The sequence below is a fragment of the Arvicola amphibius genome, chromosome 2 (genome assembly GCF_903992535.2).
Source record: "Arvicola amphibius chromosome 2, mArvAmp1.2, whole genome shotgun sequence".
Taxonomy (NCBI): domain Eukaryota; kingdom Metazoa; phylum Chordata; class Mammalia; order Rodentia; family Cricetidae; genus Arvicola; species Arvicola amphibius.
Window position 1 is genome coordinate 35,057,060 of NC_052048.2, and position 21,666 is coordinate 35,078,725.

General features: G+C 36.6%; 1 protein-coding gene and 1 pseudogene across 2 annotated transcripts in view; one reads left to right on the forward strand and one right to left on the reverse strand.

The window, feature by feature from the left end:
* Setd5 (SET domain containing 5) overlaps nucleotides 1–21,666 on the reverse strand; it is an 84,284-nt gene that overhangs the window by 60,191 nt on the left and 2,427 nt on the right. The gene's annotated exons all lie outside the window — the stretch shown is intronic.
* On the forward strand, nucleotides 36–537 carry LOC119807945 (annotated as a pseudogene).

Below are 21,666 nucleotides of genomic sequence, written 5' to 3' on the forward strand. Positions count from 1 at the left end.
TAACAGTCAAGAATATTCTCTTCTTGCTCTCTATCATGGCTCAAGATCAAGGTGAGAAGAGGAACCCATGTAGAAACTTCACATCCATAAGCTCAATATCTGTGTTGGGGAGAGTAGAGAGAGACTGACCCTAGCAGACACAGTGATGGGGCAGCTCACAGACCAGACACCTAGACTTTCCAAAGCTAGATACACCATTAGGTTATTGGCATAAGAAAGGATTTGCTGTTCACTTCACAGTCCATCGAGTCAACAAAAAGAAATCCTGTAAAAAGGTCTGAAGGTGCACGAGTACGAGTTAAGGAAAAACAACTACTCAGATGATGGAACAATATCGGGATTCAAGAGCACATTGACCTGGGCATCAAATATGACCTGAACATTGAGATTTATGGCCTGGACGTCCATGTGGTGCTGGGAAGGTCAGGTTTCAGAATCACAGAACTGAGAGCATTGAGGCTAAAAAGAATCAGCAGATAGAAAGCCATGTGCTGGTTTCAGAAGAAGTATGATCAGATCGTCCTGCCTGGCAAATAAATTTTATTCAAAAGGTCAATAAAATTTTCTCAGAGAAAAGAAAATAAGTGGGAAAAGAAAATGCAAGGATTCTAATAATCAAATGGGGACCTTGTCCTCAAGAAATTTAGATTGAATTCTATACTTCTGAGTCTGGCAGGGTGAGGTACATGCCTTTAAGCAGTTAGTATGTAATGTAAAAGCAGGCAAAGAGCTCTCATGAGTTCAAGACCAGTCTGGTCTACATAGTACAGTTCCAAGTCAGTCAAAGGCTGCATTAGTGAGACTCCCATCTCAAAAACCAAACCAAACCAACCAACTGACCAGCCAACCAAACCAAAAACCAAGACTTCTGAGGTTCTATCCTACCGTGTTCTTCTAACCAGATGATACTTAACTCTTTCATACCAGCAATGTACAGAAGAATCTCACTCATATATACTTGCTTTCTTCTTAACAAATTCAGACCTTTTTTATTTTCAAGCCCTGAAATATAGACAAGTTTACCTTTTCTAGAGATGGAGTTTTTTACACATATTAGAGTGCATTACTAACTCGATAATGCAATGATTTATACTAATTCTTCTACTTTACAAAAATACAATTTTAGGACTTAAAAAATTTTATGAATTTTTTGTGAGCACATACATATTCATATGTGTAATTATGAGTTTGCAGGTCAGAGGATGACTGATATCTGAAGTTATCATCCTTGTTTAAGAGAGGGTCTCCTGTTTGCTGCTGTGGATATAATGATAGCTGGCTTGCATACTTCTAGGGATTTTCCTGTCTCTGACTCTCTATGGCTGAGATCTTGCATTGGTTATAAGGAACCCACTCAAACTCTGCCCATGTTTATAAGGCAAGTACTTTTAACCACTGAGACATCTTCCAGCCCTGATTATAGACAAAAACAGAATTACGAAAAGATTAACTTATGGGATTGGGGGTGTACCTGAGTGCTTCCCTAGAATTCAATAAGCCCTGGGTTAGATGATTAACAATGAAAGAGAATTTTACTGTAGCAAAAATTTTAATTGGTATTAATAATAAAAGCCTGGAGTCAGAAATGGGAGTAGGGGAAGCTGAGAGATCAAAGAAGCAAGCAGTGCAGTGAACCAGCAGAGACCTTTTACCTAGACTGAATCCTCAGAATACATCTGAGTTGTCTCCTCCAGCCTTATATGCCTTTCTGCCCAGCCTTGAACTCACAGAAATCCATCTGTCTACCGAGTGCTGGGATTAAAGGTGTGTGCCACCACTGCCTGGCCTCTATGGCTAGCTACTGGCTTAGCACTGCACTCTAGTCATTAAGCAAGCTTTATTTGTTAATTACAAACAAAATACCACTATATTTTGCTACCAAGAAAGTCACATAGCAGTAGAGTTCAAGAGAAAATTAAGATTTTAATGTGAAACCTTTATAAATTAAAGCAAATAATCTCTAACTATTTTGGATAGCAGCATCTAAATAAAAAGTGTGTTTATTAATGAATACTACATTAAACAAGCCCAGAATAAAACTTTCCGGTCTTTGGGATGAACTTATGTATAGTTCCTTTGGATTTTGTATTACGCATATTTTCCACTTTTCCCTTTGTTCATCATTGATTTCAACAACAAAAAATAACTACTATGAACATAAAAGTTATTTGAAGATGGAACTTCCTACATAGTCTTAGGTACTCTGCAGGCTGATCTACCTCCTGGATGCTAGGATTATAGGAATTTGCCAAGACACCAGAGTTTTATGTGGTGCTTGGGATCAAATTTAGGGTTCTGTGCACAGTAGGCAAGCACTCTTACCAGCTGAACCACATCTTCAGCCCTGAAGATGGTCCTTCCTTTCTTCCTTTCTTTTTCAGACAGGGTCTCACTTTGTAGCTCTGGCTGTCCTGGAACTCCTCAAACTCAGAGATCTTGCCTCTCTGCCTCCCAAATACTGGATTTATGGTGTTGCGGCATCACTTCACCTGGTCCCTGAAGATGCTTCTTAACGCTTTAGGCTTACCTATGTAACAAGTATTGCATCTCACAACCACACTTAAAAAAAAAAAAAAAAAAAAAAAAAAAAAAACCCTAAACCCAAAAACCTTGTATGTTTCTGTCTGTAACTAAGTAAAATTCTGAAGGCAAAGCAACCCTCTCCATTGCTTAAGAGTCAAATCCACTAATCAACTACATTGTTTACCAAGGAGAGTTTCTTGTGTAAGTAGTTTATGATGCTTAGAGAAAACACAAAAAATTTTTCATGAGAATAAAAGTAAACATGGCAGGAAGATTTCTTAAAATACAGAATGAGCTTTACCATGCATGTTCTATGATTCCTGACAAAGGAGCTAAGAATGTAACACTAAGGAAATCTAAAGCTTAATACTCTAATGTGTACAAGAGACTTCGTCACTTAAGTTGGCTGATTCTATCAATAAAGATTCTTATAATTAACTTGTCATAAAGATGTTTGTCAAAATATACAAACATAATCTGAGTGTGAGGGCACATGGCTATAATCCCAGAACATGAGGCAAAGGCAGGTAAATTGCTTTGAGTTTAAAGTTAGTCTACACAGCAAGTTTCAGGTTGGCTAGAGCCACACAGTAATACTCTATCTCAAAGAATTCCAACATTAGAAGAGCATAAAAAACCAGAACCTCTGAAAAAGAGAAAAACAGGCCCTCTTAAAATAGAAAATCAGTAAGTAGCCTGACTGGTTCTATAAAATGGTTTTTACATTTAACGAGACATATCTTTGTGTAAATATGTACTTCTTCAATGATACCAAAGCACATTTCTATTGATTCATTATAATTCAAATGACTCCTCTGAAGGTAGATGCTTACACTATTGCTCATTTTTGGTATTCTGCCATGCTGAACTGAACATTCATCCATGTTCTTACAGAACTTTCTTCTTACATATGCACACAAGTCCTTGGGACAAACTGTTCTAAGTGGAACTACTAAGATGATATAAACACTTAATGAACCATCCTCCAGAAATTAAAGTCATTTTATATTCCTATAGACACTGGCGTTGACTAACATGGTAAGACAGTTAAATGTTATTTAATCCCAGGATTATCTTATAGCAAGCTTCAAAAGTAACAGTTGTGCACATCACATCTTGAGTACAGATGTACCTTACTTAATATAACTAGTGCTAATATATGAGAGGGGCCTACTTATCCTAACAAAGTTGTGGAGGGAATCAAGATCACTCTTCTACAAGGTTCAGATGAATAAGCTTATGTAAGCCAACTTCTAGACTGTTGAGTAATGTTCAGGTGTGAATTACACAAGTGGTTATTTAATGTTTCAGTGGATGAATTCTCTTAAACCACTGGAAACGTCACCACATAAAACAGGATACACTTGCCCAAATCAAGGAAGGAGATAAAAGTTCATGTGGTGTTCTATAAACTGTTTCTAGAAAGATAACTAAACACATCATATCATGGTGATCAGCTGTTCTTGTTTTTAAGTGAGTGGCTTCTGAGTACTAAGGGAGTTTTGAATGGTGACAGACTTCAGGCAAAGAGATTCATTTAGTCCTGTGAAAGAAAATGGCCCCCGAAGGGAGTGGCACTATTAGGAGGTAGCCTCGTTGCAGAAGTGTGTCACTGTGGGGGCAAGCTTTTAGGACTCCTTTGCTCAAATTTCCCTTGATGTGACTATTAGTTGACTTTCTGTTAGCTGCAAGATTTAACGACTTTCAGCTTCCGCAGCACCACATCATCATGCTCTTGTGGTAATGGATAGAACCTGTTGCCTTTTCACAGCAATAGAAACCCTAAGAGAACTTCCCAGTAGAAAAACAACTCGATAACAATGACTGAGTGACACAGAATAAAAACATGTAGTAATTTGGACAATTCCCGTTTTAAATGTAAAGCCTATTAACTTGGAAGTCCAGTTACCAGAAAACTGGTTGAAAGCACCATCAAGGAAAACTATACTATTACCCAATAACCAAATAAATCTTAACTGTCCTGATGACAATGAAACTAACCTTAGATACTTTGTAATTAAAAAAAATAACAATAATGAAAGATAATAGCTACCTGAAAAAAATATGAATAAACATTGGGGTAATTTTTGCCTTAGCAAAAACTATCTTATATTAGTCACACTGTAAATTATTAACAAAAATGCAGTCTTTGGGATTAAAAGCATATTTATTTCCCTAGAAGACAATGAGAATAAGTGGGATTAGCTAGCTAGTGGTTTGGTCTGAGACCCAGGACCTTTGACAATTCCTATCATCCAAAGCATCAAATATATTTAGGGTCTACAAATATTTTTGCAGAAGACCTTAATATGAATAATGATTCTAAAGCTTCACTATGAGTAATTATTTTTGATCTAGTTTCAGTAGACATTTCACTGTATTTGGAACAAAATGTCTCAATACTTGAAAAAAGTAAGCTTCAGGGCACGGATAAAACAGTACCTTTGCTACTCTGAATTCCTATGCAAAACATAACCATAACCATATACCATGTTAACATTTTAGTAGTTATTTTATTATTTCCTGAATACTTTGTTGTTTTTCTGGCTGTGACCTAAAACACAGCAGGGAGTTTGCAGAATGAAGTAAGACACAAAATATCTTATAATTTCCATATATCGGTTATTTTCCTTTTCATAAAAATACCTATTTATGATTTTTTTCTTGAACAAAATATTTTCTTTCTTTCCTTTTTGGGAAGGAATTTCAAGACAGGGTTTCTCTGTGTAACAGCTTTGGCTGTCCTGAAACTCACTCTTGCAGACCAGGCTGGTCTTGAACTCTTCCCGCCTCTGCCTCCTGAATATTGGAATTAAAGGCATGAGCCACCATTGCCCCATGAACAAAATATTTTCAAATGAATGTTTTGTCACTACTTTGTAACCAATTTAAAAACTCAGACTTGATTTTATGTTGCTGAATTTGAATGTGATGTGTCTAAAGATGACCTTGAACTCTTGGTTGTCCTCCCATCATTACCTCCTCCCAAGTGTAACACCAATACAACAAAAGCTAAAAATTATTCCCTCCAAAACTATGAGAAATCCTGTCTCAAAACAACAACAAACAAACAAAGACAGACAAAAGGGGTAGAGGAAGGGAGGGAGGGGGAAGGGAAAGGGAGAAAGGGGAAGGGAAAGGGAGAAAGGGGGAGGGAGGGAGGGAGGGAGGGAGGGAGGGAGGGAGGGAGGGAGATTCCATGTCCCAGGGTCAGTGAGTAAAGACACTTGCTGAAAAGTATGATGATCTGAATTCAAACCTCTGAACTCACATAGCAGAAGAGCACCAACCCCAGCAAGTTATCTTCTGACCTCCACATGGGGGAGTCTACCTTACACCCACAGAGCACATGATCACATTCACACAAAAACAAAAAAAGTACATGTTCCCAATTCCAACAGACCTCTTTAAACCAACATTAGTAACTAAAAAGCAGACTCCAGTTTTCTGAGAGGGGTGGAAAAAGATCCTTGAAAGTACAAAAATTGGCCAGTGTGGTGATACATGTCTTTGCTCTCAAAACTCAAGAGGGCAGAGACAGGCTTGTGAGTTAAAGGCTGCTATGTCTGCCGGGCGGTGGTGGCGCACGCCTTTAATCCCAGCACTCGGGAGGCAGAGGCAGGCGGATCTCTGAGTTCGAGGCCAGCCTGGTCTACAAGAGCTAGTTCCAGGACAGGCTCTAGTAACTACAGGGAAACCCTGTCTCGAAAAACCAAAAAAAAAAAAGGCTGCTATGTCTACACAGAGTTCCAGGACAGGGAAGGATATATAGATTCTGTCTCAAAATACAAAAATTATTTCTACTGATTAGAAAAATACTCCAAAACTACACTACAGAAAACTAGCATACTTTCGCATAGGATCCTTTATTTTCTGTCCTTGCATACCAATAGCAATTGATACCCAGGTTAATTCCTACTCACCACTAAGAGTGACAAAATTAACATTTCTATAAATTTAGAATTTCTTTTTTTCTTTTTTTTTTTTTTTGGTTTTTCGAGACAGGGTTTCCCTGTAGTTTCTAGAGCCTGTCCTGGAACTAGCTCTTGTAGACCAGGCTGGCCTCGAACTCAGAGATCTGCCTGCCTCTGCCTCCCGAGTGCTGGGATTAAAGGCGTGCGCCACCACCGCCTAGCTAAATTTAGAATTTCTAATGTTCAATATTGCTTTTCACATTATAAAATCCAGCTCTTAGAAGAAATAAATACACTGGTTCTCCATTTGTTTTAGTTCAATATTCAAACAACTTTCACTATTTCCTGAATGTTAACTAGCTTGTTTTCTACCAGCTTCCAAACATAATACACTTTTAGCTATTACTTGAGTACATACACTCACAAATTCCCGTTGACCCTGGCTTTAGTGAACTGCTCAAAGGAGACAATATTGGTCCTTACTTGGCTTTCAATCTACTGTATTCTAAATACACTTACAAAACAAAAAGGGCAAAGATAAATGTTTTTAGGGGCTGCCACCATTCCTTACTCTCCTGAAACTCAAATTTAGGAAGTTTTTTTTATCATGTCCAGATATATTACTAATTCTTTCCAAAAAATTCTTTTAAAAGCTCATCAAGGGCAAACAGAGTCTTAATACAAATAAAACCAAGCAGACACCAACGTCTAGTAGCAAAGTTATTTGAATTCTCAAAAACAAAAACTGAATTCACAAATCACTTCTTTGCTCAGACAGTAACTGCTTCATAAGCAGGCTCCCAGTAGTTTTATTGCCTGTCCCCTTTCAGGCCAAAAAAACTTGTTAAGTTTTGTATACACTGCTGTCTTAGAAACCAAATTCTAGTAGGGCACCTGCAGTTCTTAACTATTTTAAGGAGTGTTTACTGATATCCATAAGAATCTGACAAAGACCATAAAACTTTTCATCAGAAGTGTGGAGACCCAAAATATGATCTAAAGTGTCCAGAAACTCATAAGCTTTTGGTCTATATGTCCTTTTCTGAACTGTAGCTAGCCTGGATTAAAGGAGGTTCAAAAGTGACTGATAATGTATAGATATTTGGAAGAGGCCTTTGTCTCCCATTACCAAGGAAATAAGAATTTGCAATCACAAATATAAGGGCTAATACTCAAAATCCAAATCATTTCCTCTCTATCCACATTCTATGATGCAGAAGTCCTATGCAATTCAAACCAAGCCATTTATGTGTCTTTGATTAGGCAGAACAAATGATTAATTCAATTAATGGCAGCCTTCATGTGCACACATTGTTTCAATATTTTGTTTCATTAAATGGAAGTACATACAAAAGGACCTGTATAGCAAACTGAAGTGGGATGTATGTGTTTCTGTGTTGACATTCTTTATTGCTCTCCTTATTTCTTGAGTAGGCGCTCTCTCTCTCTCTCTCTCTCTCTCTCTCTCTCTCTCTCTCTCTCTCTCTCCACACACACCCCCCACTTCAGTCTGCTATACAGGAGAGAGAGGAGAGAGAGAGGGGGGGGGGGGAGCAAGAGCCAGTACAGGCTCCAAAGCTACAGAGAAACCCTGTCTCAAAAAACCGATTTGACATACTGTATTATTTAGCTGTGTGATCATTCTAATTAAATCTGTTTGCAATCTACCTCAGTGCACGGCTCTGAGAATTAAGCACATTACAGGACCCAAATTTTGTTTTGAAGCTTTCCAATACTAGGAGAAGGAACAGAAATAGGGGCTTGGATGAAAACAAACAAGGAATTGAATTTCTGCTTCTAAAGTCAACTGCTTCAAGTGGAGGTGAAGGAACTGACAGAGTTTTGTTTCATGTCACTAATGATGCTAATGCTTGAATAATAAGCAGGCATATTTAAATATCAGATCAATTTTCTTGGTTAAGTACTGAGCATTTGGCGTGGAAATGCATTATCAAAACTTCAACCAACTCATAAAGTAAGATCTAGTGTTTATCGAACATACTATTAACAATTAACAAATCTGCTTCCCCAATCTATTGGTCAAGAAGCTTTCTAAACATTGTAGATGTCTTTATTTAAAAGTAAAAATCATGACATATCTCAGCTTAGTCTACAGAGCAAGTTCCAGGGCAGTTAGAACTACATAGAGAAATCCTATCTCAAAAACAAAAAGCCAGAAAGATCATGACATATCTATATAGACCACAATATTCTTTTATTGAGTCACTCCATTTTGTTGCTGACTGGAAATATGATGGTCAGGAGATGAACAAGTTCAGAATACATAAAGTAAACAAAAGGGAGAAACCAAAACATCTGGTTGTGTTTGGGGTTTTGCTTGTTTTTATCTTGAGACAGGACCCTATTCTGTAGCCCACGCTGGCCTCCAACTCTGTAAACAGTCTTCCTGTCTTACCCTACACCAACAAATATTCAGATTATAGATATATCTACTGGTTCTGTTAATTACTACTGTAGTCTAATTGACCAAGTCCCACCATGATCAACTCTATAAATATTTTTATTTTAAATTTAAAACATTTTATGATGAAGAATTTCAAGTAAGTACAAAACTAAGAGGTATATAGAGGTAATATAATCTAGTTATTATTTTTGTTTGAAGGAGGACTTTAGTTTGCCATTTTGTCCTTTCTTACAACTCCCTCTAAAATACTCTCATCTAATACAAATTTTAGTTTTCTTCAACTTTGACCTCAAAAGAAAGAGGACTGAATTTATTAAGTAACCCGCCATGTGCATTTTTTTTAATCTAAAAGTACTTTTAAAAAGCAAACATTCAATTTCTATGATTAAGGAATACCTGGACCTGAAAACTTGTAAGCCCAGCTACTCAGGAAGTTAAAGTAGGAGCCCATATTACCTGAGTTACACTGTTAGTTCAAAGTCATCCCAGGGGACTTACTGAGAGAGCTTATCTCAAGGGCTGTTTTTTTTAAAGTGTGTGTGTGTGTGTGTGTGTGTGAGCACCTCCAAGCACTTAAGCTTCACTGACAGACAATCCCAACAGGGTAAAGAATGAACCTGACAACTGGTCAGCATAAATGGTACTCTGTACCTACTTTGAAGACTCTAATTCCTAAGGTTCAGCTGTCCTTAAAGCATCCTTTTCTATTAAATTTTTAAAAAATATTTATTTGTGGGGCTGGAGAGATGGCTCAGTGGTTAAGAGCATTGACTGCTCTTCCAGCGGTCCTGAGTTCAATTCCCAGCAACCATATGGTGGTTCACAACCACCGGTAATAAGATCTGGTGCCAACTTCTGTCTGCAGGGCCACACGCAGGCAGACCATTGTATACATATAAATAAATAAATATTTTAAAAAAATATTTAATTGTGTGAGGGTGCAAACATAACAGTATAGGTGTGGAGGTCAGAGGACATCTTTGGGATATGGTTCTTCTCTTCCTCCAACTTTAATTGAGTTCCATGGATTGAACTCTAGTTGGGTTTGCACAGCAAGAATTAATTACCTGCTAAGCCATCCAGTGATTACATTTTTGAAGTAAGTAAGCACTGGCATATTTATAAAACAAGAGACCTGCCTACTGTGTGGAGGAAAATGAGTAGCCACACTTAGAGGCAGTTAGATTCACAAACTCAAGGTCAGCCTGGGCTACAAAGACTTTTAACTCAGGAGGAAGAACAAGCAAGGCCCTGGGTTTGACTACAGCACTATAAACAAGTTAGAAGCTTCAAATTTCAGCCATGTACCAATTACTCCTTTGTTAACAACTAGTTAATTTCATATAATCAAAATAATGAAAATCAGATGCCATTTATAACATATAAACATAATCCTAAGTAAGGTTATTTCAGAGTTTAGAAAACTAATCAAATACTCCTAAAAGAAATACCAACTTTCAAATTAAAAGCTACTGTTTACTGATTATTCTGTACTAGTCACTGTTTTTATACTCCATTTTCGTGCATTACCTCATGTAATGTTTAGTAACAATTCTATGAGGAAGGTACTATTTCTATTAGGCCAAAGAATTACACTTGCCAAGAAACGAGTTAAAAATAAGAATCTGGGGCTGAAGAGATGGCTCAGAAATTAAAAAGAGTACACAGTACTCTAGCAGAAGACACAGGTTCAGTTCCCAGCACTGATGTTGAGCAGCTCACAAAAACCTATAACTACACTTGTACGGAACCCAGGACCACCTTCTTGTTTTCTCAAACATCCAAAACTATGAGTACATACATTAATAAAGACAGAACCAGAGCATGCATTAAGGTCTATCCAATTGCAGAGCCCCTATATTTTTTTTTTTTGTGGGAGCTGGGGGGCGGGCCCAAACCAATCTCAAAGTGTACTTATTTCCTTTTTGTGTAATTTAAATGTGTATACACTGTATATCTGGTATACTTCTCTCACACCCCTCACTTTACCCTTTTAGAACCTTCACATTCTAATTACTTTTCCTCACTGTTCCACCTATGATTTAATAGTCTACTTAGAAGAAACTGATAATGCTGAAATGTGAAACTGTAACTCTACGATGTCAGCAAGAATTAAACATTTAACCAATTTTAAAACATTTGAATGTATTTGGAATTGAAGTGATAAATGTAAAAAAGGTAGTTCTAAACAGCACCTGAAATTCAAGTCTAACAGTGAACTGTTCAAGAAATGTCTGCTGAGAAGTTATTACAACAGAAGCAGTATCAAGTATACCTGAAGCCACCAGAAACAAACATAATCTAGCATTTCAAGACTTTTTTTTAAATGGAAAATGGAAGATTCCTACCCCAAATAAGTTTTATTAAGTCAAAAAATTCTAGTTCCTAAAAGAAACTCTATGCCACTGCTTTTCTAAAACTATTATTAGTTGTTGCATAAAAAATATTATTAAAAAATATAAATGGAGATATTTAAATAAACTAACTTAATATAAGTACTTCTTCCATTAAGGCAGAAATATTGGGGCTGGAGATATGGCTCAGAGGTTAAGAACTCTCCAGAGGTCCCGAGTTCAATTTCCAGCAAGCACATGGTGGCTTACAACCATCTAAAATGAGATTTGGTGCCATCTTCTAGCATGCTAGCAGAATGCTGTATACATAAATAAACAAACAAACAAATAAATCTTTAAGAAACAAAACAACAACAACAACAAAAACGGCTCTAGAAGTATCCTGGGAAAATACCATCTTGAGAGCCAGCAAGATGGCTCACCAGAAAAAGGTGTTTTACCATTAACCTTATAGACCTTAGTTTGATCCACAGAATGCATATGGCAGAGAAAACGGACGAGCTGACTTCCGACTTCATGCATGCAGATGTGCATGCCTACCCATAAATAAATGTAAATGCAAAAAACACTAATGTTCATAAGAAGAGGTCAAGTCTGAGTATGAGACAGAAAGAGGACAGGGAAGACGACATTAGGGATAGAAGCGGGATATTTCTGACCATAGTTAGCTTTGCAAACTTTACATAGTAACTAGTATTTTCATTTACTTAATTGTAAAGCAGAAGGTAATCCCTGAAAAAGAAATAAAAATTAACTTCACAGAGTATCAAGCTGGTGGCATAACCACACAGAGAACACTTGAAAAGATTTTAAAATATTGTAGTTTAATTGACTGTGTCTGAAGGGATATAACAAACCACCCACCTTTTAGTAATAATGTGCTACTAATCTAAAACTGGTTTAAGAATATTGAGGCAAAAAGTGAAGAAATATGTTGGTGTCACTAGAAATTGAGAGTTGGGCACAGAAAAGGGGAGATCAGTTTACATTAATTATGTGGTACTGAATTTGAAATATTAGTGATTAGGTGTTTTAAAAATAAAAGCATTTTTAGCTGGGCGGTGGTGGCGCACTCGGGAGGCAGAGGCAGGTGGATCTCTGGGAGTTCGAGGCCAACCTGTTCTACAAGAGCTAGTTCCAGGGCAAGCTCCAAAGCTACAGAGAAACCCTGTCTTGAAAAACAAAAACAAAAAAAAAAAATTAGAAACAGCATCAATTAAAGAGCAACAAACATTCTTAGTCTCTAAGGATCAATTCCAATTAAAACAAACTAAGGTTGAGAAAGATGTCTGAAGAAGGAAAAAAGACCTCCAAGTTTCAGGTGAGTCTGTGTTATATATCCCAAGACTGGGTCACAAAAGCAAAGCAAAACAATACTCCCCTCCCCCATATACCAGAAACTGTTTTGGGGTGAAAAATGGTAAAAATGGCCCTAAATCATTTGGTCATACTAGAATTATAAAACAATGAAACAAGTCAGGAAACTACTAAGAATGAATTTAAAGGATTTAAACAAGTCAAAGGAGTACATACAGTCTGAATGTCAAAAATAGTAACAGCAAAGGACATTCAAAACCACAGTAATACTTCACTGATCACCTCCTACAGTTGCTAAGTTATCCATTATTTTGAAAATCAATAAGTAGGGGTGATGAAAACCAAGTACTTATCTTGCCTTCTGTATTCAACTGTAACTCTGCCCAATAATACACCAGAGAGAATATTTCAGTCCAAACAATATATGAAATGATAGAATATCACCATTTCAAAAGCATAAAGAAAGAATGGCTTTAGGCCCATGATTCCAAGCACAGTTGCGAGAGTTCCTAAAATCTTCTAGACTCCCTCAACAGTCACTGTTGAGTTCTTCCCTTTTCTGACTATATCCATATTATTTTCAGCTTATCACAACAAATTAAAGGCAGAAGCAGTTCTGAAAAAGCAGCTGTCTTCTATTAAGATAGATACTAAAGAAATTTGCAAAAATGTAAAACAGTGTCATTTAAAAATAGTTAGTTTGTTCATTAAAAACCTCACATCAAGCTGTCTGGTGGTGGCACACACCTTTCATCCTAGCACTTGGGAGGCAGAGGCAGGTGGATCTGGAACTCACAGAGATCTGCCTGTCTCTGCCTCCCAGTGCTGGATTAAAGGGCCATAGCCAGGCGCCTGGCTTAAGTGGATTTGAGTAGGGTGCTGCTGGGCAGAATCCTGGTGTATACTAGGCTATTATTGTAATTATTGCTGGGCAGGGTTTCACTATGTGTCCTTGGAACTCACTTTGCAAATCAGGTTAGCCTTGAACTCAGAGAGTCACCTGTCCCTGCCTCTCAAGTACGAGATTAGGCATGAGCCACCATGCTCAGCCCTAAACTGGGTATTTTCAACTAACAGTTTGATAAAACCAAAGGAAGTCCATTTTTCTGCTTTGTTGTATTAAGACCTTTCCTAATTAAGTTTTAAAATTAATCCAATCTCTAGCTAAACTCGAAAAATTGCTTAGTAGGGGAGAATAAGAAACCAAAAGACAAATTCTAGAACAGAATCAGAACTCTGCAAAGAAAATGGTTTTCTAGGTAGGGACTAAGTGTTTCTTCATAGTTGAAGGTCTGTTCTGGGCCAGTTTTGGAGGGTGAAAAAGATGCCACATGCTATTCACGATGCTAGGACAGCAGAACTGTCCTAGGGAGACTAAGATGTAGCATGGTCCCTCCTCATAAAAACTTAAGAAAAAATTTTCCAGGATTAGGGTGTAGTTCTATAGAGTACTTGCCTTTCCCATCAATAGTCTCAAAAAAAAAAAAAAAAAAAATCAGCTGGTTGCTGGAGAGAGAGCTCAGTGGTTAAGAGCACTGGCTGTTCTTACAGAGGACCAGAGTTCAATTCCTAGAACCCACATAGTGGCTCACAACCATTTATAAACACAATACCAGAGAATCTGACACCTTCTTTGGTCTCTACAGGTATCATGCATACACATGGTGCGTGCAAACAGATGAAGACAAACACCCATACACAGGAAATAAACAGGATTTTTAAAAAGTAGCTGAAATTTTTGCACAACTATTTGCCACAGTAATACATTACTATTATTACATATTTAGAAAAAACTAAGGCATTCCCCCCAAAATTACTTTTCACCTCTTGGTTAGCACATTGCTATTTTGTTTAAATTTATTTTATTGTTAAATTATATGCACATAAATGCGGGTTCCCTTGGAGGCCAGAAAAGATCATCAGTTCCCCTGAAGCTTGAGTGTGCTAGAAACCAAACATGAATCCTCTAGAATAGTGGTTCTCAACCTGTGGGTCTAGACTCCTGGGGGTTGCTTAACAACCTTTCACAGGGGTTGCCTGAGACCACTGAAAAACTCAGATATTTACATTATGATTCATAATGGTAGCAAAGTTATAACTATGAAGAAGCGATGAAATAATTTAGGGTGGAGGTCACCACAACATGAGGAATTGCATTAAAGGGTTGCAGCTTTAGGAAGGGTACGAACCACACTGCTCTAGACGATCAGGAAGTGCGCGTAATCCTAAACTGTCCAGCTTGCTATTTTACAAAGTAGGGTATGACTACTTGCTGCTCTGTATACCATGAAAATTTCCAGCCATTCCTTTTCATACTAACAGTTCATAATCAACTATAAAAGGAAGGTTACACCTACCCAAGAGCCATGTTTCTTAAAAAATACATGTCTTCGAGGAAGACCATACATGGTCTACTCAAATCCTGAATGGATACACTATAATTAACAATACAATAAAGCCTAAAAACATTTGGTCAGGCCAATTAAACCCAAAATTCCAAAGCAAAAGTGCTTTGTGAGTTTGCTTTCTTATTTACTTGTTCTACCTGGTATACAGCAATAGTAACTTCGGAGCAATATAGCCGATGTTTACTTGTTTTGATTCTTAGAAGGTATTTGAATTTAGTTCTGCTTATTTACTATGCAGCCAATAAATTTGTAACCTGTAAAGATTTTGTTTTGAAGATTTTAAATAGACTCTTTCAATAAGTAGCCCAAATACAAAAATTCCACCAATTTCATATATTTTAGCTGCATTTTTAAATGTGCCTTGACACTATCAACCTGTCCTTATTTTGTACTTTTGCTGGACTATGAATTTAAGTTCTATTTGATATAAATAAAACTAAATTCAACAAGAGCAGAAATATTTTAAGAGACTTAACTTTAGACTTCTAAATTTTTCCCCCAGCTCTGTTCTTAAAAAAAAAAAAAAAAGTCATTTTAGCTAACATTTCCCAGGCTGTAGGCACAGAAATATATTTACTTTATGGCTGAAGTAGTTCTTGCCACAGCATTGAGAAAATAAAATTAATGTGTTCATACAGCAATCTAATGTTACATTCACTGTGTAGTCAATCTTACTGCCTCAAAAGCATATCTCTGTTCTCTTTCATATTAACTGTTTATCTTAAATGAAAGTAAGTTTTTCTAATCGTCCTTTCAGTCTTGTATATGGACAATACTTGCTAACACAGTCAAGGTCCTGGGTTCAATTCTCAAAACTACAAAAAAGTATTCTTTTGATATATCTCAGATGTCACAATAACCACGTTTATTTCTAAAATAAATATAACTGTCTTTTCCTTTAAAAACAAGTCAACTTTCAACAGTCCATAATAAAGAAAAATTTAATATAAATAAAATGCAGAGGAAAACTAATTGTTAACATCCTTCAAGGTTCTTCATAAGTAAACCCTTGCTTGATATCAAGAATGTTCAATTGACTGTTAAATGCAGATCACCCACCCTCCTTTACAAAAGCCAAGAAGGCACAAAACTACATGCTATGGTTGGTGGTAGGAAACAGAATTTTCAATATGGGATCAGAATGAGACAGAAATTAAAAAAATATTAAAAAGTCATGCACATAGTGAGAGAAAACAACTCCCTAATACAAATTGACAACGAATGCAAACATAAAACAATGAAATCCCTGTGGACTGACTCTACATTATTAAATATGCTAGTAAAATCCTGAAAAGTTTGAACCAGATCACAAGGTCTAAGAATTACAAAGCTTCCACTCTTACCATAACAGCAGCATACACACCTTAATAAATTATGGGGAGCAGGGGGTGTTCTAAGTCTTCACATTACAGGAGAGAGGGGAAATCTCAGCACAAGAACACAACAATAAAAATGATAAAAATTAAAATTTCATTTTAGCATTGGAAAAAGCTTAAAGAACTCTGGCATAAAATTTTTATATTCAAACAGCTACTTAATTAGGTAAAGAAGTCAAAGATATAAAGGTTTAACTTTAAAAAAAAATCTTAATTCTAGTCATAAACCCAAACTGTATACATTGGTAATCTCCAATATAAACTGCAAATACACAATGGATTTCACTTTATAATACAGTGGCATCTGGTAGTGATAATAACCATGAATAGCCAATGGAATTATGTTTTAAAACCTTTTTTGTACGCTAAGAATCTGAAACAGCTCTGAAAAGAGTGGAGGACGTAAGTTATCTGTCACTAGACTTTTAAGCATTAGCTTTAGAATTTTAAACAAATGCACAACCTACCATAATATAAACTACAGTATCCCATTCAATTCCCTCTTTGTCCTAGTTTCTTTTTTGCTGGGAAGAGGCGTAGTGGGATAATAATAGCAGGAAGTAAGGTGGAGCAGCTGTACGGCAAGATGAGGTGCTGTGTCTGTGTGTGTGTGTGCACGCGCGCGCGCACGCAACCTCCATGTTGGCCTACTGCTGCCTCATCTTATGAAAATGAAATTAGCTGTTTGGGATGCCGTAAGTTATAAATATTACTGGGATCAAGATGTAGTTTTCTACCTTTTCACTTTTCTTAGGATCTGTTTTAGGTCTCTAGTCAGACTCAGTTAAAAGAAGCAATAAAAGCCACATTTTTAGAGATTTCTAACATTTTTGAAGGGAACTCTAATGCTAGCAATAGTTTGTTGGTAGAGAATGAGCTAGAACTAGCTTCCTTTTGGTCCCATTAGTCTATGGAAATAATCTATATCAATTTGACTGTAAACAGAAGAAATGACTATCCAAATTTCTATAGCAAAGTTTCTATTCATGCTGTTGTTATTTTGTTGACGAGAAACTTTTCACAGTAGTGCTAACAAATTTACTTTCTTGTTGGGCATGTGTGCACACGGGTGCGCATATTCAGGCCAGAGGACAAACATAATGTCATTTTATTTCTTAGGCACTATCTTTCCCGTCAACACTCAGACAGGGTCTCTTACTGGCCTAAACCGGCCAACTAGGCAAGACTGACTGCTGAGTGAGCCCCAAGGATCTGTCTCTGCCTGCCCAGAGCTGGGATTACAAGTATCTATTAACCATCACACACATGCTGTTTCACAAGGGTTTGGAGAACCGACTTCAAGTCCTTTTACAAATATCTCATCAACCGAGTCTTCTCACCGGCCTCTCAAATTTCCCTTTTCAAACCAAAGTATTCCATGTGTTATAACTGCCAAGACAGTCTTACTTAAAATATTATGCGGGCAACATTTGTATTTCTTTAACGAAAGAGAGAAATGACACAAAACTTGATCAATGTATATTATATTAGTTTAAAACTATGTCTTCTTTGCCAATCCATAAAAAGAAATCAGCACTCCAGTTTTCTCAGTGGAGCAACAGATGTGATCTTGGAAAAACAGTTGAAGGATCTCTAAAAATTAAATTCTCTTCAAACAACTGTTCATGAAAATGAACTGTCATATACTACTTTATAAGGAGGAATCCTTTTGTAATCTAAATAACTACTGGCTAATTTGTGAATGTAATTTTTAAAAAGAACTCTCTCATACATGTAACATTTGACAATTCTTTAAAAAGTAGCTGAAATGATTCAGGGCAGACTGTTAATAACAACTTCAACAGGAACCTAAATTTGGCAGTATTTCAATGGTTTTGCCTATAAGAGATATAACTTACACACTTCCAACGCCATAATTCTTATTAAGTAACAAGCTAGATGCAATCACCTTTTGCTGAGATCTAAGCACAAACTAACAGGATTGAATCTAAGCTAAAAGTTTTGGGGAGGGGGCAACAGTAATCTCCAGAGCACATCAGATTCTGCAGGAAGTAGGAGGAAGACTGAAACAATAAGGTAGCTTTCCTTTGTGTGTGTGTGGGTTTTTTTTTTGGGGGGGGGGTTATTGTTGGTTTTCTTTTCTGAGACAAGAGTCTAATTCTGTAGCTCAGGCTAGCATCAATCTTTGGCTGAGCCTCCTGACTCAGTTTCCTGAGTACAGGACATACAGATGTGAGCTACAAAGCCCTGTTATAAAAACTCTTTTTCAGTTCACATTTTACATGATGGTGACCAAAAACACGTGAATGTTAGATTGTGCTTTTTCTCTTACTAAAATAAAATCAAAGTTAACAATATGTAGTTACAGTACAAAGGAAAACACAGTATTTGACACCTTGTCGAATCTAAACCCAAACTAAACATACTGCATGTATTGAAACACAAACTTAATTCACACAGAATATGACATTCCAATCCTTACTAAAATCTGGCTAGCAGATGCGCTGGTCCACTAAGGTAAGGAGGCAACTTACATTTATTTAGAAGGGCAGGAAACATAACAGGGAAATCACTTTAACTCACACAATGCTTTGAGGTTTTTGTTTTTTTTCCCTTGGAAGATAGGACAGATTTGTCCCAGATTTCTAAAATATATGGAATTTGGGCTTAAAAGTATATGCTTGGCATAAATTCAAGGCTTAAGTGGGAACTAAAAACAGTTTCTTTAATTGTAAACCAAAGTGAATAATCTCCTGAGGGGGGAGGGAGGTCTCCTATTGCTTTTCCTACCTCCTGCCCCTCCCCCACTAACACTGCTTCCCTGCTGTGCAAAGAGCCCTTTGTCCTTCCCCGCACTTATCTAGCTGTTTGGCCATATTGACAGGCCTACTGGAAGCATAATAAGGGAGTCAGTCTGACATAAGCAGCTGGCGATTTGAAACAACAATCTTCCTTTTCTATCATACCAAATCCTGCTGCAGAGGTCTGTGGCTCCTCCCATACTTCCACCTATTTCTCAAACAAACAGAGCAGCAAGGAACTGATCCCTTTGATCCAGCAGTATAAATCAAAAACTTGATTCCTTAGTCAGAAATTTCTACAGTTCCTGATTTGTTTCATATTATAATTCATAATATTAAGGCTAAAAGGATTCCTTAACTCTGGGTGTACACATATATGACTATCACTTCAATTCAGAAATGAAAATTCTGGGATGTTTCATACTACAAGACAGAAGAGATGCAGAAACGGGAGACGTATGTTCCAAGCAAAACTGACCAATAAGTTTAGGGTTTTAAAAATACCAAGGATTCAAAACAGCAAAAAATTGAGTTTCCTGACTTCATTATCAAAGATACTTCAAGGAAATTTACATTAAGTAAACTTTATTTCCCCAATTACTCTGCAAAAATAAAATAAAAAATGTAAACGGAGTGGGGCAGGACAGACCACTTACTCAGACGGAACGAACACACACGAACACACACACACACACAGAGGACTTAGAGTCACTGTCTGTCCATTTAGTTACCTCACAGTTCTCTTCAAGTCCTGAATAAGAACACTCTCAAGTGATGCTTGCCAGTCACAGTTAATGGCATCTCTACCCAATTTATAATTAAATACAAAACAGAACAATTTCCCTAGGATTACATGATTTAACAAAGTATAGATAAGTGCAAGAAAGGCTATTCTCTTTACCTTTTGCAACCTTCCCTGAATTCTAGCCACTAGAGGAAATGAACACAATACCAAGTGAAGGTCATGTCATTCAGTAGATGGCTTAGAATCTCTACAGTCCAGGATAACACCAATCTATTAACATAGGTGCATTATTTTCCTAAGAAGTCTGCCTGAAAGAACATTTTAAATCAAATTATAAATGACTAACAGTTGTATTATTATATACATTTTCCAAGGTGTTTTGCAGTTTAAGCTCACTACTAACTAGCTATGCCTCTTAATTTCAAAAACTGACAAGTCACTAGAGTTTAGCCTAAAGTTATGGTACAATTTTATTTTACTTATGATCTAATTTCTCTTTGATATGTACTCAACAATTACTGATTGCTAAGGCCTAATGTTTCAAAGTTATTTCAATGAAGATTTTATTTCTCCATCCAAAGGCAAAGTTGACATAGCCAATACTGTCAAAAAGTGTCAGAATAATTTCCAGAAGTAGGCAGATTCCTAGATACTAGACAGTATCAAAAGATTTAAGTATTTTTAAGTATGTCAGTCCAAGTAACCCTTCTAAGAAAAAAGCCTCTTGATTCTCTAAAGTGATTACAGTGAGACTACAACCATTACAAAAGAAAAAAAAAAAAAACCCACCAGGAAGTAAAAGTAGCAATCATTTATTTTCTAAAAAACTTGTATAATTAAGCTAAAAACACCTGCATCTTAAATCTAAGTCTATTAAACTATCTGCAAAAGTGAAATTATACCTATGGGATATAGTATCTTATCTATGTAACAACTGTATTAAAACCACCTGAAATAATCATTAAGAAGAGTTTTGTTTTATAGACCTGCTTTTAGCACTGCAAAGAGTATGAACCACATTATGTAAATGACAAAATGTTCACCATTGTTTCTTGGTTCCTTGCCATAAGTGCTAGAGTCAAACTACAAATTATAGATGTTTGTGGGATTTAGATACATTGATACAAAATTGGGCAAACAGGTATTGGTTGCAGTAATGATCTTAGGGAGAGAAAACAACACATGATTTTATGTGTTGCACATGCCTGGGTGATGGTTCTGTTTCAAATATTCTGTCAGATAAACTATTGGGCTTAATTAGAGATCATCCTGGTTCTGTTCGGTTGGAAGCAGGTATCCAAAGTTAGAAGGGACTCTTGCTGCTTTCTTACTATCCTGCACTAAATTTACTCAATTTCTGACTATTACTTCTGGTTTTTCCTGTGTCTCTGATGGATTACTGTCAAGACACATAATGTCTTTCTGATGGATTATATGTCAAGACTATAATCCAACACATAGACAATTAATCCAATTTATAGGTCAAACATCAGTGAAGTTATCTAATCTGTAGGGGTCTACAGATTAATACAGAAAATAAGAACAAAAAATTAAATATTAATCCAAAAGTAGCTCTTTTTAGTTTAGGCTTCCAAGTATAGTCAGATGTTTAGATGTTCATGAAGGTAAATATGGCCTAAAATGGAGAGACACATACAAATCAGAAGTAACTTAAACAATTAAGAGATAGAGAAAAACATGAGTTGCACTGCAAAAACAGAACATAAAGATCCTCTTCACCCTATTCTGGTACTCGGGGACATCTTTACAATACTACTTTAGTCTTCAAAAGGATTTTTAAAAGATCAAAACACTAATGAAGGTTTTAGTCCCGTGGAAGTA